This window comes from Eubalaena glacialis, chromosome 3 (genome assembly GCF_028564815.1).
Source record: "Eubalaena glacialis isolate mEubGla1 chromosome 3, mEubGla1.1.hap2.+ XY, whole genome shotgun sequence".
NCBI classification, from domain to species: domain Eukaryota; kingdom Metazoa; phylum Chordata; class Mammalia; order Artiodactyla; family Balaenidae; genus Eubalaena; species Eubalaena glacialis.
This window is the reverse complement of record NC_083718.1, coordinates 91294342-91319083: the sequence shown is the minus strand read 5'-3', so window position 1 is coordinate 91319083 and position 24742 is coordinate 91294342. Positions and strand designations below refer to the sequence as shown.

Here is a 24742-nt window from a genome sequence, read left to right as displayed (position 1 = left end):
TGCCGGTGTTGAGCTGGGTTCTGCTTTAAGTGGCAGGAGATGAGGCAGAGCTGATTAGAAAGATAATTTTCTAATAAAAGTCAGTATAGGGGTCTAGGTAGGAGCTTGTTGGTTTCTGCTGACCCGGGGCACACTGAGCAGGTCATCTTGCCTCAACATTTGCATCTATGAAATGGAGATAATTAGGAGTGTGGTGTCGTTTCGCTAATTAACCATTACCCAGTGCTTGGTCATAGCTCCATAGCTCCATTGGCCCCCTGAAGGCTACGGCTCTTGACAACAGCAGTGCCTTATCAGAAGATTTAGATGCTGAGCTTGTACACTCAAGGACCTCCCAGACTCACCTCACCCACCTTAATGCTTGATACTGGCAGAGCCATACATTTATTCTAAACCCTAGTCATCCTCAGGTTTACAGAAGAATGGTCTCAGACTCATAGACAATAAAAGGTGGGGTGGACTTTTTTTTTTTCAAAACAAGAAGCTGAAAAACTCTGAATATTCTCCAGAGTGTTGTTAGAGTGACCTGTCATTAAGAGACCCCGGTAGCAATTTATCCAAAGTATACTAGAATGCATATTTCACAGCCATGTATCAGGCACTGTAGAGTGATTTGCAGAGGAAGACTCTAGCAATAACTCTTAGGATGTGCCAGGCACATAATTATCACATACCATTCACACAACTCTAGGAGTTAAGTTCTATTATCAGCCCATTTCATAGGTAGGTAAATTGAGGCCCACATAGTTCAAGGTGGCACAAGGATTTGAACACAGGCAGTGTGATTCCAGAGCCAAGATGGGTAGCCATGGAGCTACACTGCCTCCCTATGACAAGGGACAAGACAAAGCCCAGGTCCTCGACGAGCCAACCCCACTGAGGGAAACAGACGAGCACAGGAACAGGTATTCATCAACATGGCTGACCACGAACATAAAAGGAGCAATTAACTGCAACCAGAAAGATCCAGGAAGACCTCAAAGTGGAAGTGGCCTTCGAGCTGAATGCTGAAAGAAATGAGTAACATTGCAGCAGGTGGAGATGGGGCTAGAGCAACGTGCTCAGGAGGTAACCTGCCCCTGGTGTGGGCAGGAACACAGGTGCCTCCTGTTTAGTCTTTCTTCCAATGTGCAATTTATCTCATTTCCCAACTCTCTGTTCTGCTCATGAGGATGGGCACTCAAGGCCCCGAAGTCTCAGGTTTTATAGGCTCAGAGGGTCTGAAAGTTGGACCCATCTTTTCATACCTCGATGGGGTTTCAAGTGTCAGCAGGGCCTGTGCTGAGATCCTCCCCAGGCCAGGCATTTGGAAAGATTTTCTCACTAGGCAAACTTTTATTATGTTGCCAAGCACCACTTTGGCCATCTAAGTCTGGTATGTATGAGCCAGCCACCAGCTCGAAATCTTGGGGGCAACGGGAAACCAAGATTTTGGAACAAAGTTCCCTGTGCCTCCCTTGTTCTAGCCTCCCTCATTCTCTGTTTCATCCACCTTCCTCTGGTAGATTTCTGCTCCTTTTCTATGCAGTGGCTTCCTTCCTTTGACATGTCTTCATGAATCCCATTGTGGCTGGTGATTTCCCCCAGTATTAAGTGCTCCAAAGAGCTCTCTTCAGATACAAGAGCCAGAATGAGACAGATGAAGAATCCAGGGAGAAGGAAGGAAGGGAGGGAGGAAGGGAGCGGGGAAGAGAGAAAGGGAGGGAGGGAGGGAGGAAGGAAAAAGGGAAGGAAAGAAGGAAGAAAGGAAAGAAAGAAGAAAGGAAGGAAGGAAGAAGGAAAAAGGGAAGGAAAGAAAAAAGAAAGAAATGAAGGAAGGAAGGAAGCAAAAAGGGAAGGAAAGAAGGAAGAAAGGAAGGAAAGAAGGAAGAAAGGAAAGAAAGAAGGAAGGAAAGAAGGAGGGAAGGAAGGAGAGAAAGAAGGGATGGGGAGGCCAGGGAGAAAGGAGAGCAGAGTAACTATTTTAAATCCATGCCACTGGGTCTCACTTCTGCTTTAGCTTGTGTCTCTGCTTTCTGGAAGGAGAGCTACAAGATGCTACAGCGATCTGGTATTCTCTGTTGCCAGGGCATGCTCAACACACCCATGAACCTAGACTCAGAGGATCCTTGCCTCTTCCTGGCCTCATCTGAGTTCAGGAGCTACTTGGCATCATATCTTCCTCACTTTCTGGGCAAAGCCACATGAGTTCTGCTTAAATGCTGCATAGGCCATATTACTGTCCGGATTGGCTCTCCCGACCAGCGCCAGGCCTGATACCCGTACCAGTCCTGGGTGCTCCATGAAACTTCTCTGTTGACATCCATGAGACCCTTCTATCCTGGTCTTATCTTACCTCTCCCGCCACTTACTCCCAGTTCTTTCTTTGACTCACTTTCCTCTGCCCACCCTTAAACGTTGGTGTTCGTCAGCTTCCCATCCCCGGTCCCTTGCTCCTCTCCTGCTACGTGCTCTCCTTAGAAGACATCCCAGCTGACTATTCCCTGCCTCCTGCTTCTGACTCTCAAATTGACATCTCCAGCCCTGACCTCTCCCAGTTTCTCTCAGTGGATGCTGTCCACTGAGCATCTCCACCTAGAGGCCCCAGGAGAACCTCAAACTCTACACATGCCGAAGTTAACTAACTCTCATCTCTTCTCCCTCTTTCCCAACTCACTGTATCTAACCCAGGAACATGGGGTTCATTCCAGGCTCCACCCTTTGCCTCATCCATTCCTATTCTGTACCATCCTACCTGCCCCTACATTCATTTACCAAATATCACCAATTTTAAGTCCTAAACATTTCTTGAATAGTTTTCCCCTCTCTGGACCCCTGCTATCATTCTCAACTTCAGGTCCTCATCATTCCTTATGTAACTGTTTCCCTGCAATTTCTCTGCCCTCATATCCATTCTCTATGCTGCCTCTGGAATAACCTGCCTAAGATGAAAACCACCAAGATTCCGCTGCTTGAGATTTCAATGGCTCCTCACCACCCACACCAAATTCTTAGCTCTGAGTCTGCTTGATAAAAGCCCAGCATGACCTGGCTCTGCCTCTCCAGCCTCATCTCAGCACCCCCTGCCTCAAACTTCATGCTCTGATAATGATATGGAGTAGCTTGTAACTCTCCAACACCCCATGCTGCTTCGTGAGCTTTATTCTATTATCCTATCCCATGCTGTCCTGTCCTGTCCTATCCCCTCTGTCTAGAGGGTCCTTCCCATCCTTCTTCACCTGGATTATGCTAATTCATCCTCAAGACTTAGCCCAGCCATCACCTGGTTCAGGATACCTTCCCCAAAGCCTCAGGTTAGGGAAGTGCTCCTGTTGCATTCTGCCCTATTGTCTCATGGCTTATGAACAGCAGGTTGGAATTGTCTGTTTGGGAGTCTTTCTTTCCCATTAGCCTAAAATCCTGTCAGTGTTTTCGTTGCCTTTGCCCTAGTGCCTGGTGCTGTGCCCAGCACATAGTAGGTGCTCCGTTAATGTTGTTGACCAGAATGTAACCCCTTCAGATCAGGGATCATGACTTTTCCACCCATAGACTCTAAGCAGGCACTCAAATGTTCCATGGGTCACAGTTATGGTCAATTAATCTACAACAAAGGAGGCAAGAATATACAATGGAGAAAAGACAGCCTCTTCAATAAATGCTGCTGGGAAAACTGGACAGCTACATGTAAAAGAATGAAATTAGAACATTCTCTAACACCATACACAAAAATAAACTCAAAATGGATTAAAGACCTAAATGTAAGACCAAATAATATAAAAATCCTAGAGGAAAACACAGGCAGAACACTCTTTGATATAAATTGAGGCAATATTGTTTTGGATCAGTCTCCTAAAGCAAAGGAAATAAAAGCAAAAATAAACAAATGGGACCTAATTAAACTTAAAAGCTTTTGCACAGCAAAGGAAACCATCGACAAAATGAAAAGACAACCTATTGAATGGGAGAAAATAATATTTGCAAATGATAAGACCGATAAGGGGTTAGTATCCAACATATATAAACAGCTCATACAACTCAACATCAAAAAAACAAACAACCCAACTGAAAAATGGGCAGAAGAACCAAACAGACATTTCTCCAAAGAAGACATACAGATGCCAACAAGCACACGAACAGGTGACCAACATTGCTAAGTACTAGAGAAATGCAAATCAAAACTACAATGGGGTACCACTTCACACTGGTCAGAATGGCAATCATTAATAAGTCTACACATAACAAATGATGGAGAGGGTGAGGAGAAAAAGGAACCTTCCTACACTGTTGTTGGGAATGTAAGCTGGTGCAGCCACTATGGAAACCAGTATGGAGGTTCTTCAAAAAACTAAAAATAGAGTTATCGTATGATCCAGCAATCCCACTCCTGGGCATATACCTGGACAAAACTATAATTTAAAAAGATACATGCACCCCTATGTTCGTAGCAGCACTATATACAATAGCCAAGACATGGAAACAACCTAAATGTCTATCGGCAGAGGAATGGATAAAGAAGATGTGGTACGTATATACAGTGGAATACTACTCAGCCATAAAAAGAATGCGATAATGCCATTTGCAGCAACATGGATGGAAGTAGAGATTATCATACAAAGTGAAGTAAGTCGGACAAAGACAAATACCATATGATATCACTTATATGTGGAATCTAAAATATGACACTGATGAACTTTTATGAAACAGAAACAGACTCACAGACATAGAGAACAGACTTGTGGTTGCCAAGGGGTGGGGGGTGGATGAGGGATGGAGTGGGAGTTTGGGGTTAGCAGATGCCAACTATTATATATAGAATGGATAAACAACAAGGTCCTACTGTATAGCACAGGGAACTATATTCAGTACCCTATGATAAAGCATAATGGAAAAGAATATGAAAAAGAGTGTATGTATGTGTATAACTGAATCACTTTGCTGTACACCTGAAACTAATACAACATTGTTAATCAACTGTACTCCAATATAAAATAGAAAGTAAAAAAAATAAAATAAAAACTAGACAGTCTCATGTCAGTTGAGGTCACATTTGGCTGTTTAATGAGTTAATAAAAAACTTGATTTCAAAACAAAACAAAACAAAACAAAAAACACAACATTGTGAATCAACTATACTTCAATAAAACAAAAAAACTCCACAACCTGATTAAAAAATGGGCAGAAGAACTGAATAAACATTTTTCCAAAGAGGAAATACAGATGGCCAACAGGCACATGAAAAGATGCTCAACATCGCTGATCATCAGGGAAATGCAAGTCAAAATCATAATGAGATATCACCTCACACCTGTCAGAATGGCTATCATCAAAAAGAACACAAATAACAAATGTTGGCAAGGATGTGGAGAAAAGGGAGCCCTTGTACACTGTTAGTAGGAATGTAAATTGGTGCAGCCACTATGGAAAACAGTATGGAGGTTTCTCAAAAAACTAAAAACAGAGTTACCATATGATCCAGGAATTCCAGTCCTGGGTATATATCTGAAAAAAACAAAACCACCAAGTCTAAAAGATACATGCACCCCAATGTTCATAGCAGCATTATTTACAATTGCCAGTATATGGAAACAACCTAAGTGTTCATCAACAGATGAATGGGTAAAGAAGCTGTGGTATATATATATAATGGAATACTACTCAGCCATAAAACAGAATGAAATTTTGCCATTTGCAGTAACATGGATGGACTTGGACGACATTATACTAAGTGAACTAAGTCAGACAGAGAAAGACAAATACTGTATGCTATCAATTACATGTGGGATCCAAAAAATGCAACAAACTAGTGAATAAAGCAAACAAGAATCAGACTCACAGACCTAGAGAACAAACTAGTGGTTACAAATGGGAAGAGGGTATGAGGGAGAGGCAACAGAGGGGTAGGATATTAAGAGGTACAAATTGTTATGTATAAAATAAATAAGCTACAAGGATATACTGTACCACACAGGGAATATAGCCAATATTTTATAATAACTATAAATGGAGTGTAACCTTTAAAAATTGTGAATCACTATATTGTGCACCTGTAACTTATATTGTACAGCAACTATACTTTAATTTAAAAAAAAAAAAGAAAAAAAATGTTCCATGGGTGAAGGCTGCTTCCATTGATGGCCATGAAGGGAAAAGGGGAAGAGAGTTCTGACCACAAAGCTCCTAAATGTACCATGCAGGCAGGCCTGGTAGAACATACACACCAGCATTCCATCTCCAAGTGGCATGCATTCTGAGCGTGAGATTTGAAGATAGTAAGCTCTCTGGTAATTATTTAAGAAAATAATCCACTGGGTCCACAGAGGATGGGCAGATCCTCTCATGAACTCTCCCACATCACCAATGGCCATGATCACCTCATGACCTTAATATACTCATAAGATGTATGAGTATATTAAGGAAAATTATGGCCTTGTTAGGGCAGAGAGCGGACACCAGCTTCCCCCAGATGGGCTCCACCCGCTTCCCTGGAACAGCCCTCCAGCCCCTGCTTCCCACCCAGCCTGCCCATCGGCCCTCTTCCCAGTGGCCTCTTTGCACAAAGGTTCAGCCACCCTGCTGGCTTGTCACTCTTTTTGCAACTGCACAGCGTGAATAGCTACTGAGGCATGCTAGGGTCAACAAGAGGAGCCTCTGTTGACTCCAGTGGGTCTCTAAAGGATGGGGGATCTGCATTTTGAGCACCCACCTCCTACTAATCCTCCCACAAAACCAGTCAGACTGGTTGTAGTGTATTATTAGAAAGCCCACACTTCTTTCCTGGGAACAACGGACCCACTGGTTGCATGAGGAGTGTTTCATAGCCATGGAACCAAGGAATGGGGAACGAAGGAGCTGGGACGGGCAGAGACGCAAGGCAAGCATGGCACTGGGGACAGAGCTTGGGTTTCTGAGTTAGGTAGAGTGGATTCAAATGCTGCCCTGCCCCTTACAGGCTATGTGGCCTTGAGCACATGACTGAACTCCTCCGAGGTGATAATGAGCCCTCGCAGGCTATGGTGGGGATTAAAGGAGGCTACTGTGAGGCACTGAGCCCGGGGCATGGAGGAAGAAGTTGTGGCAAAATGCTAGTTCCTCTGACGTAGGTGCCTCTTGGGACGTCCTCACAGGGCAGAAAAGTCCGGATGGAAGGGAACAGAGTGTCCTTGCGGGACACAGGAAGGGGAATGCTGTCCAACAGCCCTGCAATCACCCGGAGTCCCCCCAGCCCCTGCTGCAGGATTGGTGGCTTCAGATGGACACGAGTGAGGGAGCTGACATTTTAAGGAAGAGAATTTTCTAGGCTGCCTCTGGGAAATAACATCCTCTCAGTCTCTTCAGAAACTTCACTGCTAATCTGAGGTTTCCCTCCCTCCCTCCCTTATTTTCCTTTCACTGGAAAAGACACAACCCCTAGAACCAACCCCCACCAGTCATCTTAAACACCGTCATGAGTTGTGACCCACATTGCATCACCGACTGTTTCAGGAAAACCCTTCCTTCACTTTCCATCTCTTCCCTTCCAGAAAGGTAAGCGACGGCCTGAAGGATGAAGAGGCAACTAGAGGCAGCTATGTGAGAAGAGCCGAAGGTAAGAGGTGGGACTTTCTTCGTCTCTGGGGAGCCAGGCTCATCCCATCAATCCTCCCCCTCCGTCCTCTCAGCTCTGCTGATGGACCTGCACAACCGCAGTTTACACGAGCCCCTGGCTCCTCTTCTCCTGCTGTTTCTTTATGTCCTTCCCCAGCCCCATCCCAGGCCCCCGGGTGGGCTGACTCCGGCCTTCCACAAAGCTCTGTTTTCTCAGCAGCAGCAGCAGGGGTCTCCTCTCCAAGGAGCCCCCAGGAAAACTAGGGACCCCGCCCTGGAGCCATGGTGGAGGAGGGGTGTTGGTATGAATCACCCAGCAGTGCTGAGAAGTCACACCCACAGAGAAGAGTCAAAGCATGTTCACCTCCTTCATCCTGGGGGCTACAGAGGGTCCACCTGCATCTCACCCATCATCAGTCATAGATTCCCTTCCACCCCCCCAAATAGCCCCATGCCACCCTGCTCAGTGCCTCCACAAGAGCCTTGACATCACAGCCTGGCACACACTGGCATGTGCCAGCCCTCCATGGCAGAAAACCAACCTGACCCTGAACGGGGGCCTCGAGAGGCTGGGGTGTGATGTTAGACTGAGTCCACTTAGGCTCTGGTCTGGCCAGGCTCCCGCCAGCCCAATGCTGGATCAGATAAGGGTACAGGTGGGGACCTATGGGACAGCCCAGCAGTCCTCAGCAACCCCCAAAGCCCTCACCCCAGTTTCCTCCACCTGTAAGCATAGAGGAGAGAGCACTACCTCCAGAAGATAACCCGCCCCTGGGAAGCCATGGCCGGCGGGGGGGCAGAACAGGCCCTTCCCGCAGGGCGCTGGATGCTGGGGTGAGTGGAGCTGCCGCTGCCTTCCCGGTGCCGTGACTCACAGCTGGCCAGGGCGCGCTGGCCTTAAATAGTGGGCTCAGACGGGAGTGGTCAGTGCAGCTGTGGATGGCTCAGAAGTCCTGCTGCTGAAGTCCCTGCAGGCACAGAGGCTGCCTGTCCCAGCCAGGGAGGCCAGGCACGCAGAACCGCCTTGCCAAGCCTTGACCCGGTGAGAGGGCGGGAAGGAAAAGCTTCCCAGGCCCCCTGCTTCAGGGCTCATATTCACACACGTCGATTCTCCTGACTCTGCGGAAGGGAGAGCTAGGGAGGGAGAGTTCATCTCCACCTAAGAAAGGACTGGAACAGCTCAAAGTGGCAGGTCTGTGCCAGGAAGCCGGGAGGCTGGGAGTCCTTCCTGCGGTGGCTGGTGCTCAGACAGAGCCTGGGTCATCCCTGGTGGGATCTCTTGTGGAGGAGACTTGTGCTGAGGGACCTCAGAAGGCTGTGAGCCAAGATGACAAGAGTACTGAGTCTGTCACTCAAGACTGAGCTTGCCTCGGGCCCCTGAGACTGCCCGGCTGGGTGGGCGGATCTCCACTGGTTTCATTTCAGTTAAAGGGTGAGAGGTCCTGCCCTGCCCACCTCACAACTAGTTTGAGACTCCAAAATGACACAGAATGTGCACTACATAGAATCTATTGCTGTTGGGTGAGTGGGTTAGAAAAACTGGTCTCTGACATTTCATCCAGCACTCAGATTTCCAACAAGACAGGAAGTCTAAGGCATAAAGCCCTCTCTCTCTCTGTATTGTCTCCTCCATCCCCCGAAGGGGCACCCTGGATGGGAAACATCCACTGACTGGATGATTCGCCAGCTACTAGCTGGCTACTGTGTTTATTTCGGGATAAAGATGCCCCAGGACTTCAGCAGAATGACTCCAGTGTTGGTGCACGAGCTGCTGGAATAAGCACGGAGCACAGCTGGGAAAGGAAGAGAGAACCGGGTGGTGGGGAGAAGACAGAAGAGGAGAGGGTAATTTAACAGTGGGAAGGTCTTTATTTGTTTTTATTCCTTTAAATATTTTTTCTCTCTAGGCTTTTTTTTTAAATTGAAGTATAGTTGATTTACAGTGTTGTGTTAATTTCTGGTGTACAGCAAAGTGATTCAGTTACACATATATATTCTTTTTCATTATAGGTAATTACAAGATATTGAATGTAGTTCCCTGTGCTATTCAGTGGGTCCTTGCTGATTATCTATTTTATGTATAGTAGTGGGTATCTGTTAATCCCAAACTCCTAATTTATCCCTCCCCCCTTTCCCTTTGGTAACCATAAATTTGTTTTCTGTGTCTGTGAGTCTGTTTCTATTTTGTAAATAAGGTCATTTGTATCATTTTTAAAAAAAGATTCCAGGGCTTCCCTGGTGGCGCAGTGGTTGAGAATCTGCCTGCCAATACAGGGAACACGGGTTCGAGCCCTGGTCTGGGAAGATCCCACATGCCGCGGAGCAACTGGGCCCGTGAGCCACAATTACTGAGCCTGCGCGTCTGGAGCCTGTTCTCCGCAACAAGAGAAGCCGCGATAGTGAGAGGCCCGCGCACCGCGATGAAGAGAGGCCCCCGCTTGCCGCAACTGGAGAAAGCCCTCGCACAGAAACGAAGACCCAACACAGCCATAAATAAATAAATAAATAAGAGATCTTCTAAAAAAAAAAAAAGATTCCACATATAAGTGATATCGTATGTTCTTTGTCTTTCTCTGTCTGACTTACTTCACTCAGTATGACAATCTCTAGGCCCATCCGTGTTGCTGCAAATGGCAATATTTCATTCTCTTTATGTCTGAGTAGTATTCCATCGTATATGTGTACAACATCTTCTTTCTCCATTCCTCTGTCGATGGACATTTAGGTGGCTTCCATGTCTTGGCTATTGTAAATAGCGCTGCTATGAACATTGGAGTACATGTATCTTTTCGAATTAGGGTTTTCTCCAGATATATGCCCAGGAGTGGGATTGCTGGATCATACGGCAACCCTATTTTTAGTTTTTTAAGGAACTTCCATCCTGCTTTCCATAGTGGCTGCACCAATTTACATTCCCGAAAACAGTGTAGGAGGGTTGTTGGAAGATCTTTAGAGTCAACCAGAGTCAGGTCCAAATCCTGGGTTCTTAATCATGTGACTTTGGGGAAATTCCTTTACCTTCCTTCAAGGCATCTCTTACTGGGCTGGGGTGCAGAGTACCTGAGGGGGACCACATGCTTTCCCTTTCTCCAGAGTAAGTAAAGGGGTGACGCCTGGGACTTATGAGGTGCCTGTGCTAACTGGATCCTTTCCAGGTCTGTGGAGGCTGAAGGAAGTGGGAGCAGTGATTTCAGTAATTCCTATAAAGTGTCCATCGACAGATGAATGGATAAAGAAGATGTGGCACATATATACAATGGAATATTACTCAGCCATAAAAAGAAACGAAATTGAGTTATCTGTAGTGAGGTGGATGGACCTAGAGTCTGTCATACAGAGTGAAGTAAGTCAGAAAGAGAAAAACAAATACCGTATGCTAACACATATATATAGAATCTAAAAAAAAGGTTCTGAAGAACCTAGGGGCAGGACAGGAATAAAGATGCAGATGTAGAGAATGGACTTGAGGACACGGGGAGGGGGAAGGGTAAGCTGGGACGAAGTGAGAGAGTGGCATGGACATATATACACTACCAAACGTAAAATAGATAGCTAGTGGGAAGCAGACACATAGCACAGGGAGATCAGCTTGGTGCTTTGTGACCACCTAGAGGGGTGGGATAGGGAGGGTGGGAGGGAGACACAAGAGGGAGGAGATATGGGGATATATGTATATGTATAGCTGGTTCACTTTGTTATACAGCAGAAACTAACACACCATTGTAAAGCAATTATACTCCAATAAAGATGTTAAAAAAAAAATTCCTATACATCTGACCCACCCCAAAGGCACAAGGTTTCTGCCCAGTCCTCAACAAGCCACAAAAAGGACAGCCCCACCTCCAACAGCCCGGAGCAGGGTCACCCAGTCTGTCTCCTCCAGCCATCCATCATCACTACAGGATGGGCTAAGGAAGGCCTGGAGGAAAACACCAAGAGAACCCCCTGAGAGATAAAGTGACCAACAAGCAGCTTCTGTCAGGAGGAAAGCTTGAGGAGCCCACCCGCCACGAGGGCAAGCACCGTCAGGCAGCGACACAGAGCTAAAAGCCTCTGCAGAAGCAAACAAACATCATCTGGTTCTGACTCCAAAACCTGAAGAGCGATGCACGTAAAATAACAAAAAAATCATTGCAAAGCAACAGACCAATATTGCAAAATGTTAGAATAACATAAGATTGTGTGTGTGTGTGTGTGTGTGTGTGTGTGTGTGTGTGTAGAGAGAGAGAGAGAGAGAGAGGCTTTGAAACCTTCATCTCTCCAGGATTTGAGAGCCCCTCTAGACACTTTCTTCTCTGAGAAATGCCTAAAGCCTCCTGCTCTGTCCTGTGCCCAGGCCGTTTTCCTTCACCTGTCCCATAAGTGATGGGCTTCTTTGTGATTCTGTCCTCTGCCTTCTCTTCCCACAGGGCCCATGGCCCCTGGGCGACCTTGTCCATGCCTCTGCTTCAACTGCCCCCTTCTGCAGACCGGGACATCGGTACCCCCAGCCCATGGCTCCTGACAGGCCTCCGGCACCACACGCCCCGCTGCTCCTCTTGCTGTCCTGCAGGAACCACAAAACCACACACGTCCAAGCTGGAATGCACCCTTGTCCGTCTCTAACCTCATTGGTCCTCCTGGGTTACACCTCTTGGAAACGGCAGCATCCCATGCCAGATTGCTCAAGCCAAAACCCTGGAAGTCACCCTCTACTCTCTCTTCCCCTTGCCCTTTACACCTCTGTGCTCCCCAAGTCTCATGATTCTTCCTGCTTGTATTAGTTTGCCCCCGTCGACATAACAAAGTACCACAGACTGGATGGCTTAAACAACGGAAATGCATTTCCCCACAGCTCTGGAGGCCGAAATCCAAGATCATGGTATCAGCCAGGTTGGCTTCTTCTGAGGCCTCTCTCCTTGGCTTGAAGATGGTTGTCTTTTCCCTGTGTCCTCACATGGTCTTCCTTCTGTATGTCTGTGTGTCTCTCCCCAAGATCGACAAGGAGAAAACAGACTTTGTGTTTGTTTCACACAATCTGCTCTACCTTTTGTCCGAATCCTAAATTGTTCTTCTATCTTATAAGTACAGCAGCCATATAGGATTAAGCCCACCCTAATGACTGTTAACTTAATCACTGCTTTAAAGACCCCTATCTCCAAATACAGTCACAATCTGAGGTACTGGGGGTTAGGACTTCGACATACGAAATTTTTCAGGGGAGGACACATTTCAGCCCATAATACTCCTTTATGCTTCTCAAATCCACCCCCTTCTCTCTATCCCTATCAGTATCTCTTAAATTCGATCCCTCATCATTTCCCGTTTGAAGTGAATTATTAAACAGTCTCTTATTTCTCCTATTTCTGCTAGAGTGATTTTTCTAGAATGCAAATCTGATCAGAGTACTTCCTGGGTTAAAATGATCCATGGTTCCCCAGTGCCTGTGGTCTGGCGTCTACCGACCTTTCCAGATTCTGCTCTCACATTCCTTCTCCTCACTCCATGTGCCAGGCATGCTGAGCTGCTTTGGGTTTCCCCCAGATGCCACTCTCTCCCAAGCTGCTCCAAGCTGTCTTTGTACGTGCTGCTCTGTCTGCCTGAATCTACCCCATGCCCTTTCCTTGTTTGTGATCAATTCTATGGGAAACTTTCCCCAACTACTTCCACCTGGCAGGTGCCATGCTCTGGGCTCCCATGAGAACCTCATGCCTACTTCTGAGTTCCTAAGTTATGACTGTGGACTTCTCTGACTTCTTCACTAGACACTCCTTAAAAATAGAAAAAGGTGTCTTGTTTACCTTTATATTTCACAGCAGCATAAGGCACGCACAGAGTAAGGGGTGTTACATGTTTGTTGAACAAATACATGTTTTTCTCTCACAGCACACAATGATAGTACTATTTCCTGTTTATGCATCTATCTCATGGCTAGTCTGTGAGCAACTAGGGGATTAAAACAAGGCCTCATTCATCTTTGTGTCACAAGTTCTAACACCATGGCAGACACATAAAAAGGACTTGGTAACATTTGATGGATGGGTGAGCAGGGATCAAATTGGGGTGTGATCCATCAAACCCATTCTAGAGCAGATGTCTTGTGAGCGGGGTCCACGCTGTTAGAAGTGGGAGAGAACAAGTTGCCTTTGAGCTAGAAGAACAGTTTAGAATTAGGACAAAGGGTAAAGCAGATGTGTGATACCAATACGAGGTCTGTTTTCTCCTTGTCAATCGTGGAAAGACAAAGATCAAGACTAACAATGTATCTAGAACTGAAAGGTCTTCTAGTGAATTTTTTTTAAGTTAGTGGGAACCTGCTGTATAGGCAGGGAGCTCAGATCCTGCTCTGCAGTAACCTAGGTGAGTGGGACGGGGGTCAGGGGGACGTCCAAGAGGGAGGGGATGTATGTATACATATAGCTGATTCACTTCTTTGTGCGGCAGAAACTAGCACAGCATTGTAAAACAACTATACCCCAGTAAAAAAAACATTCTTTAAGTAGTCCATTCACCTGGGGCTCTATTTTCTCATTGATTATCTCTACATTTCCCTGTGCACCAGCTTAAAGTTTCCTTCCTAGCTTATCCTGGCTGAAGGAAGAGCACCCACTTATGTGTGGGACTTTGCACTTTTCACAAAAGGCTGTGAGCTCACGCGATCCTGACCGTAACCCTGTGGGGTGAGTTTTACCAATGGGAAACTGAGTCTCAGAGATTAAGGGATTTGTTCAAGGTCAATAATTTGAGTTTCCCAGGCCTTCCTGCCTGTGTGTATAGAAGGGATCATAGAGATGTATATAACAAAGCTTTCACTACCTCCTGAACTTTACCATCTAATCTCTGGCAGTCTGCAAGTTTTACCTCTGTGAGTCTCAGGACATGTTACAGAGGTTCTCAGAAAGGCAAACTGTGAAAGAGTCTTACACTGAAGGCCCCAAGGACTCATGCCTTCATGTATCTAAGCCTCTGTGCAGTCCCCTCCCGCACTGACGCTGGGCTTGACACTGGGACGTTAGCAAGTGTGATGCAGGCAGAGGCCTGAAAGGTATGTGTGCATTCAGACTTGCCCTCTCTGACTGCTGAAGGCTTTTCCACCACCTTGTGATAAAGCCTCTGGCACAGAGATGAGCCATCCCAGCTGAGAACCCTACATCAATCAGCCTCCAGCCAACCTGCTGACCGCCTCCTGTGAATGACCGCCATTGAATAGAAGAATCGCCCAGCTGAGCCCAGCCCAAATTGCTGACCCACATAATCACCAACAAATAAAACAGTTGCTGTTTTAAGCCATTATTTCTGGGGTGGTTTGTTATATAAGCAATAGATACACTGTTCTTTCATCTTATTCTGCTCCATGTCTCTCTCTGATGGTCACTGCCTCTGAGGTCACTTCCGAAGACATCTCACCATGATCACTACTGCAGGGGCCTGCTAAGTCAACCTTAACATCTATAGCCAAAGTGCTATCTGGCTCCCAAATTACAGTGGTGTTCCATGGAGCACCGAGCAAGCTACGACATGTTATGAACACACACACACGTGCACACACACACGTGTGTGTGTGCACATTTAAAATTTTTTAAAAGTTTAAAATTTAAACTTTAAAATTTAAAAAAGTTTAAAATTTAAACTCAGAGTTTAAAATTTTTAATAAGTCTTTTTGTTGCTTTTTGGTTTTGGTGTTGCATCTGCCTTCAGGAAGGAAACACCTGCCGAAAGCAACCACTACACCCACACCTCTGGACCTTTTTATCAATATTTCAGGCTTTCTCTCATACACTAGTACACTCTAAAAGCTGCTCTGAGAAATACTTTGTGTTCTGCGGGGCTGTGGAATCTTACGACACTCTGCTAGAGGTGGAGAGATCTCATGATACTCTTCAGACCTGGGAAGAGTAGACCTTGTGGTCTTAATATTGCAAACTTCAGAAAGGCTAATTGAAAGGAATGCTGACGTCTAGTAAAATATTACAGAGCTTTCATGTCATTTGAGACTCTGACTTTCTCTTGCTGGTTGCTGATCCTCTCTCATCAGAGAAGGGCTGGCTGCTCCATCACCAGGCAGGCTGGGGACCCACATCCAGGCAGATTCCAGGCTTGTTCTCCATCCCCCCCTTCCCTTATCCTCAGCAAAGCCCTCAGGCCGTTCACCAGTTTACAAGTGTGTGTGACCCCTGCTGTCATCACAGAGTCATAATGTGCTGGAGGCTGGGTACATTCCCTGGCCAGCTGACTCCAAACTCAATGCTGCCTTCCACCCCACATCCATGGAAGATATTGCTAGTTGATCGTGGGTTTCTTTCCTGCTAGCCTAATGTGGCACCACAAACCCTTCAAAATAGCATCCAGGCAACCCTTACCAAGCTACTGGAGACGTTCCTTATATTCCTTTGCTAGGGCCGCCATAAAAAATTACCGTAAACTGGGTAGCTAAGCAGCAGACATTTATTTTCTCACAGTTCTGGAGGCTGGAAGTCTGACATCAAGGTAATGACAGAGTTGGTTCCTTTTGAGGCCCGTGAGGGAAGGATCTGTTCCAGGTCTCCCTCCTTTGCTTGTGGATGGCTATCTTTTTCCTTTGGATTCATATCATCTTCCCTCTGCACATGTCTATATCCCAATTTCCCCTTTTTGTAAGATTATCAGTCATTTTGGATTAGGACTCATCCTAATAACCTCGTTTTAACTTGATCACCTCTGTAAAGACCCTATCTCCAAAAAAGGTAACATTCTGAGGTACTGGGGTGGGGTTCATAATGCAGTATATCTTTTTAAGGTGACACAATTCAACTTATAACAGTTCCCTAGAGGCGGCCCACTGCTCCTCCCTTTCTATACTCTGCTGCTCTAGATGACACGCATGCCCCCTGCTCTGAGCAGGGTACATGATCTGGGGGAGAAAGGTCAGGTGTGAGGCTTATTTGCCTCTGGCATGCATAACCCCAGGCCAGCGATTATGTTCCTGACAAAGCTGGTAGGATGTGGTCCCCAGCCAGCTTCAGGCTCCGTGTGTGTCCTTTCCAAGAGCTGCATGTTAACAGAAAGGACAAGAGTGAAAGACTGAAATGTCCTTCTTGATTATTTTTTTGTCCCTCCTCAGGGGAGGGTTATACTTCCCTATCCCACTGGCATCAGGATTGGTTGTGTGACTCACTTTAGCCCATGAAAAGCAAGTGTTATTTCTGAGAGGAAGCTATAAGAGGCACTGTGTATGTGGTCTTGGTCTCTCTTCTGTACAGGATGGTCAGTGTCCTAGATGGAGGGTGGGTCATCAGCCTGGGTCCACAAGTAAAGTTGATGCGGGGCAGAGCTTACTCCAGACCATGATGGACATGCAGCATTAGCATGAAATAAATCTTTCTTGTAAAAAGCCACTAAGATTTAGGAGTTGTTTGTTACTGGGTATAACTGCCTATCCTGACTGATACAACAACCTTCCCCAGCAGAGGACGATTATGGTCTAGTTAAGAATATAAATGTGGAGTGAACACAAGGATAAATTCCAAATGGATCAAAGCTTAAATGCAATCAATGAAGCCATAAAAGTACTAGAAGAAAAGAGGAATTACCTTTATAACCTCAGAGTGGGCGAAGGTCTTTCTACTTATGACTCGAAATCTAGAATCTGTGAAAGAAAAGATCGACAAAATGTATTACATAAAAATAAAAAACTTCACAGGAAAACAAACTAACAACAGTAAAGTGAAGAAAAAGAACCAAAATCCCAAACAAATCCCATAAGTGTGGTAGATTGTTTGTAGATATGGCCACAAATTTCTTCCCTTTGTTCATGCCCTTAGGTATTCCCTTCCTACCCTGAATTCAGCCTTAGCCCTGTTACTTGTTTTGGCCTCTGGGCAATAACAAATGTGACGCAAGCAGAGGCTTAAAAACACTTGGGCTTTGGTACTTGTTCTCTTGCTGTTTTCTGGAACCTGTGACCATCATGAGAAGAAGACCAGACTAGCCTGCTGGATGGCTAGTGACCTTCATTACCTCTATTGACAGCCAGTCAACCACCAGACCCATGAGTGAGGCCATCAACCACCAGCTGACTTTAAAGCATAAGTGAGCCCAGCTGACACCTTGTGGAACAGAGATGAACTATCAGCTAAACCCAGACTATGGCATCATGGGCAAATCAATGGTTGTTGCGATGATCTGATAAGTTTGGGGATGGTTTCTTACACACACACACACACACAAACACACACGCATACACACATACAAATAACTGATGCAATAAGCCAAATCAAAAGGCAAACAACCAAAGAAGAAAGTTATTTGCAACTCATACCACAAAGGGCTTACATTTCTAAGAGTAAATTTTCCTTGTATAAAGTTCCTTATTATAAAATACAGAAGACCAACAACCCAATGGAAAAATGAGCAAAGGATATAACATACAGTTCACAGTAAGGGAAATATAAATAGCTTTTTAAAAATATGAAACATGCTCAATCTCATTCATAATAAGATAAATTCAAATTAAAACTACATTGAGATGCTATTTTCACCTATCAGATTGGCGACAGTACAAGCGTTGGCAGCACACTGCGCTGGCACTCATACATTGCAAGTGGGGGTATAACCTGATGGAGGGCAAATTAACAATAGCTATGAAGATGGTGTTGCACAATATGTTTGATCCAGTAACGTACTTCTAGGAATTTATTGTACGGATGTACTCACACGCAAAATGGCATATGCACAAGGTTATTTACTGCAGTATTGTTTGTAATAGCAAAGAACTGGCAACAACCTAAATGTCCGTCAGTAGGAGACTAGTTGATGAATTATGGCACATCCACGTAATGGAATACCAACTGCGAAAAAGAATAAGGAAGCTGATATGTACTGATGTGAAAAAAATCCAAGATGTGTTGTTAAAAAATAAAGCAAGTTGCAGAAACACATATATACGTATTTGGATTTGCTTCTATATGCGTAGAGACTCAGAAAAAGATACACAGCAATCTGCTGAAGGATACGCAGGTTACTTACGAGATGTGGTGGAACGGGATGGATAGTGGACGGGGGTGAGAAGGAGACTTTTCATCACATAGCTTTTTGTAGTTTTTAAGTTTTGAAACTTACAATATTTATTTATTATTTATCTATTCAAAAATTTAAATAATCAAATTAAATATTTAGGAAAGGACGTAGCTATGGATGTGTAAAGTTGACCACAGAATGTAAAGAAGCTGAAGCTCAGAGAGGTTAAGTGTCCAAAGGTGCCCCAGCTGGCAGGTGGCAGAGCCAGCGTCTGAGCACAGGTCTATTTGACTCTGAAGTTAGGAACTTGAGAAAGGCTTCTCTAAACTTCCGTTTTCCCAAATGTAAAATGGGAATCCTAGTAACACCAGCCCTGCCTACACACAGGACTATCGAGAGGCTCACTCCGATGAGTCTGTGTTAGTGAGAGTGCTTAGCAGACCACGGAGGGCTCTAACCACAGATGCTCAATGGATTTCCACATGCTAGATGAGGTACAACCTTTTTTTCTGGTCTCGCTATTGCCAGCACAAAGGGCTGTGTAGTTTACATATATTATCATTTCACCTAATCTTCATAACAACTCTAGAGGTGAAGTACTTTATTCCCATTTCAGAGATGAGGATATGAGACTCAGATTTATTAATTTAGCTAGCATGTGACACAGTGGGATTTGAGTCCAAGTCTGTTTGACACTGAAGCGGTTGCCTCTCAATTATTGTGCGTGCGTGCGTGCCTGCGTGTGTGTGTGTGCGTGGTGGGGATCATCCTACCCCATCCTCAGGAATGGGCTCCTCACCATCTGATGGGCACAGCTGGGATTCATTCCCATTTTCCAATAGATGTGCTCATGAAATTCCCCAAGTGGGTAGCCTTGTTTTCTTCTCTCTCCCTGCCCAAAGGTTGCCCATCCTTCAAGACCCATATCAAACCCATCCTCCCTTTTGAAGACTTTCATGGCCCCATCTCTTAGCACTGAACTCTGCTTTCTCTAAATTGTCATTGCTCTTAATGTCTTGATTTTCAGTTTTATATACTTGGAATAGTTATCTTTTCGTGTGTATAAGTCTTATTTTCCTTTTATGACATTTCATTCTTAAGGTTGGAGACTGTCTTATTCATCTTTGTAAATGAGATAAAGTATGTACAAGGCCTAGCTTAGAGCCTGGTGCATAGCAAATACTCAACAAAAGTGATTCTCTGGGTCTCCCTCACAATTGAGGGACTAGGAGACACACGAAAGAGGAAAAACTTACTGTGAGAAGGCAAATGTCCAGGAAAAGGCTGGCATGAGATGGATTCAGAAGTGCTGGCCCAGCGTGAGCAATTTCAGAGCTCGGGACCTGACCAGAAAATCGGGTTCCCCACTCTGCCACGTGGCCTTCCATAACAAGCCATGTACCCACCTTCCAAAGGGCACGCTTAGGCACAGATGCCTGAGGCCGCATCGACTCAACCCAAATAACTGATGGCAGGTGTGGCCCAGTGAGTGTGGAAAGACCCCCATGAATTCAGATTCACAAGCATATTGAAGGTAACGTACTGTGTGTCAAAGATTCTCACACATGGTATCTATTAATTTAATCTTCCCATCGAGCCTTGAGTTCAGAATAATCGTCCCCACTTTACAGATGAGAAAACTTGGCATCAATTAGGTAGTGGCTAACCTACAAAGACACACGTACTATCACCATCACCACCACCATGACACATCTTCGTTAAGTCTGAATATTAGGAAATGATTGAATTGAGTACATTTACAGCCATAAGGAGAGTGATAGGAATAGATACCTAGGACATGAGAAACTAGTTATTGGCCTGGTTAATCCACCTTTAAACAAACAAAACAAAAGGTTAACCCACCCTTTGAACAAAAGTTGCGTATAAAAAAGTGAATAAGAGGGGAGGATGGAAACTCGAGGGATGGACGATTGACATCTTAAACTCGAGTTTCCAAAATGTGACCCATAGGGCGTGGCTGATCTAAGATTTTTAGATGAGCAAAAACATTTTGACTAATTAACACTCAAGCCAGTAGGCCACTAGTGTCTAATAAGCTCCATCCCACAACTGCAACAGGTGTGTAACTGTTTCTTCCTGGATTAGCGCTAGCTGGCTTTTATCCATTCATAATAATACTTGAAACTGACTGTAATTCTATAAAGTATCATTCTACCAAAATTTCTTCTTGAAATAGGACATTATGGAGGATCCTGACAAATAGGATAATAAAGATCAACAAAGTATGTGAACTTGGTCCCTGCTGTAACTTGTAGGCCAAGCATGGACCATTTGAATTCCCATAATTATGAATAAAAGATTCACATGGCCCACACCCAGGGATTTGTGGTCACGTGGCTCACTATTGAGAAAAACTAAGCCCCTCTGCACTAGTTAAAGCCATGACATGGGAATAAAGAATAATTTAGTTTTAGAGTTTTGGGGCTTCCCTCTCTTATTTCCTCTACTTGCTTCTAAGTTTCTTGAGGCCTGAGATCAGACTTTGTATAATTTCGTATATGGGCTTGTTGTATCTTTCAGGCCTAATTTCTAACCATGTCATTTCCTATCAAGTTTCTGATTCCAGGTAGTCAAACACTGCAGTGACCACTGTTGGCATCCAATCCTCATCTTGGCCCCTGTTTTGGTCACGAGATATCCCACACATTCCAAGCTAAAGCCAGAGGTTGCCACTGAACAATCAAAAGGATCTAGTTCCTTAAGAAATAGTGGATCCATTTATAGTGGAAGGAGGGGGAGTGGGGGGCTGTTTTAGGAGCAGATCAGCAAGGCGCTATTCAGGGTGATTAGCTTAGGTGAACAGAAATCGGTTCACTGGCAGGAAAACACAAAGCCAAGCTGGAACCTCAAGCTGAAACCATGGTTTCAAGTGACTATTTTTCACTCTCTGAAATCACATCCTTAGAGGATTTTCTTTTTTCCATCAGAGCCAAAGCTAATAACCTCTGCCAGGGCCTTGTAAATCATTCTCTTACCCCAATAATAAAGCCCGTAGTTTATTTCTCAGCTTGCCATTCATGAGCAACAGGAAACCAGGCTCCAAGCTGACTCACTGCTCTCATTCCTCTTCGCACCAGTACAATTAGGTGGGAGCTACCACGTGACCCAGCAGCTGGGTTGGCCAGCGGCTTCTGCTGCTATTCATTAAAGGGGAAAGGCAGGCATCCTTTAAGGAGCCCTGGCCAAAGATCTAGGCGGCCCTTTAAGGGGCCTGGGGGCCGTGAGCTTATTGTTGGGTTTCACCTGACACCCATCTGTTGTGTGATCTTGAGGAAGCCCCATCACCTTTCTGTGATCAATTTCTTCACCTGTAGGTTTACACTAGTGATGATCTTTACATCTATTTGTTTGATTCTAAACTTTTTAAACCAGGTATTCAGTTACCACTGCATTGGTTTCTCTTCAGAAAGACAGGGTCTTTTCTGTAGATACTACATTCTATTTCCTAAATACAATGGACAGTTTTATAGTTCAGATGATTGGATTTACTGGCTCATTACAGTTTTAAAAATAGAACAAGTCACATAAAATTCTACAGATTGTCTCCCTGAGGCTGATAGAATTGGTAGCAAAGAGGCAGCACTTTCCTCTTTCAGGATTTAACTTGAACGCACATGTTGTGTTGGCATTGGAGGGATTCCTGGGCAATCAAGTCTCCAAGTATCGGAGGAGAGAGAGGAGAGAGGCCTGTTGATGCCATCGCTTGGATTTCCTGCATCTGAGTCCTTGGTCTACTACCTCTTAGCCTGCTGGCTGCCTTCCCTCTTGCTGTGCCCAGCAAACCTTATCCATCTCTCAAGTCTTCAAAAGCCTCCCCCATGTTGCCTTCCTCAATCCTTCCCTTCACTCCCCTAGCTGGAAGGAGCCCCCTTCTCTTTTCTCTCCCTAAGCACGTCTTTGCTATAATACACTGCTTTGAACCATGGATGTTTGTGCCTAGGTTTCATTCTCTTTCTCCAGGGCAGGGTCATGTTGTTTGTAATGTTGTATCCCATCACAGAGCACCCGCACAGGGCCCTGCCCGCAGCAGGCAAATGGAGGGCTTTGGGCATGAGGATTCACTGTCCTTGTTCCCCTTTCCTTTCTCTTTTGCATGTCATGAACGCTCACCCCATCTGCTCTGTTCTTGGATCTCAAAAGGTTAATCTGTTCAACCACTTCACTGAGCGCTGTGGTGGGCACTGTGCAGGCCACCTAGATCTCTCTGGAAATGAAGCAATTATTTCCCCAGATCCTGGGAATGCACTTGGCATTAAGTGCTGTTGGCAGTAAGTGCTCACCTGTCAGCCCACTACACAATTGCCTAGCTAAAGAGAGCCCTTCCTCCAAGGTCATGCCCCCTTCCTAGGGCAATCCCCATGAACAACTGACCTTCATGGGTTATAAAAGCCCAGCCCAACTCTGAAGGGCCATCCCAGCTTCAGAGCTTCCTGTAGGATTGGCTGAAGCCTTCATTAAGACTGTATCATCACTCAACTTCTCCCTCTGCCCAATTCTGTTTCCTTCCCTTCCCTTTTATAGCTATTGATCTGAAGAGCCCTCCTTAATGGAAGTCATGCACACTAACCCTGTCTGCTTCCCAGGGAACCTAACCTGCAACAGGTACCTGCCCAGCAGTAGACATTATTCTCATCGGGGGTTAGAGTGGTGAACAAGTCCCTGCCCCATGGAACATTCCTTCTACTGGGAGGAGACAGAAAATAAACAAATATACATGGAATAAGTTCAAGTGGACAGAATAAGGGAGCTGGTAAGTGACTCAGAAATTGGAGGAGGAATGCTATTCTTAAGGAAAAGATTAGCTGAGAAGGCTTCACTGATGAGTAACAACCTGAATAAAATAAGGAAGAGTGACGGGGAGATATTTTGGGAAAGAGTATTGTAGGCAGTTGGAATAGCAACTTCAAAGACATTAGGTCAAAGGAATAGCGAGAAGGATGGTAGCAGATGAGGACCCAGAGAGTCAGATCACGTAGGGCTTTGTAATCCATTATAAGGATTTTGGATTTTATCCTGCATGAGATGGGAAGCCATTGAAAAGTATGAATAGAGTCACATAGAATTTACATGAGCTGACCTTAAAGAATCACTCTGGATGCAATGAAAAGAATAGATTGGCTTGGGGTGGGGGCGGTGATGCAGAAAAAGAAGCAGGGAGACCAGTTAGAAGACTATTGCATCAGTCCAGGAGAGAGCCCAATGGTGGTTTGGGCAGTTATGGTAATGGAGATGGTAAGAGGGTGTTAACTGGGTGGAGAGTGGTACAGGGATGGGGTGGAGGAAGATCATAGAGGATAACTTACATTATTGTAAACATTCTATTTTCTGTATTGGGTGGTATGTTCATAGATATTTATTATAGTGTTTAAAATAATAGAACAATAAATAAATAAATTGAGAAGAAGGCCAAGCATTAACCAAAAAACAAACAAACAAACAAAAAACGAGTGTGGCATCAACAAAAGGTTATAATTAATTCATTTCTATGCACCTGAAATTTAACGGAAGAAAGAGAGAGACAGATGTTTATGCAAAATCCAAGAGGAGATGTTGGATACATGCATCTTAAATTCAGAGCCTGGATATAAATTTGAGAGTCATTAGCATACAGATTAGGAAGTAAAATATGGGGATAAATGTGATAGAAAAGAGATGTCTAAGGGCAGAAACTGGAACATTCCAACATTAAGATGTTGGAGAGCTGAGTAGGAACCAGCAAATGTGACTGAGAAAGAGAGGCCAGTGAGGAAAAAAGGAGGGGTGATGCTCTAGGTCAAATGATTGCTTGAATGGTCAAGCAAATGAGGTCTAAGAATTGGATTTGGCAAAATGGAAGTCACTGGTGATCTCAAAGTTTCAGTAGAGTCCTAGAGATGAAAGCACAATTGGAGTGAGGTCAAGAGAGACTAAGAAGCTAGAAAGTGAAAACAGCAAGCGTATAAACGATGCTCTTGTGGATTTTTCTATAAAAGGGTGCAGATTTTTCTATAAAAGGGTACCATGCCAACTACCATGGCATGGTAGTTGGAAGGATGCATAGTCAAGAGAGGGACAATATAAGATGAGGGATATTATTCATTCTTCAGTGAATATTTATTGAGCACCTACTAACTGTCAGACACAAAATTATGCATTGGGAAAACTGTAGTCAACTCCATCAGCAGATGATTTGGGTGCCCAAGGC

At 44.9% G+C, this 24742-nt stretch overlaps 1 long non-coding RNA gene across 1 annotated transcript in view; it reads right to left on the bottom strand.

Moving 5' to 3' along the window:
- Positions 1-21605, bottom strand: part of LOC133088260 (uncharacterized) — a 56785-nt gene extending 35180 nt beyond the window's left edge. Inside the window, exons 1-2 of the long non-coding RNA XR_009700505.1 lie at positions 21534-21605; positions 17112-17167 (exon numbers count right to left, since the gene is read on the bottom strand). This is a non-coding gene — a long non-coding RNA (uncharacterized LOC133088260). The remainder of the gene's footprint in view (positions 1-17111; positions 17168-21533) is intronic.
- Between the last annotated feature and the right edge of the window lie 3137 nt (positions 21606-24742).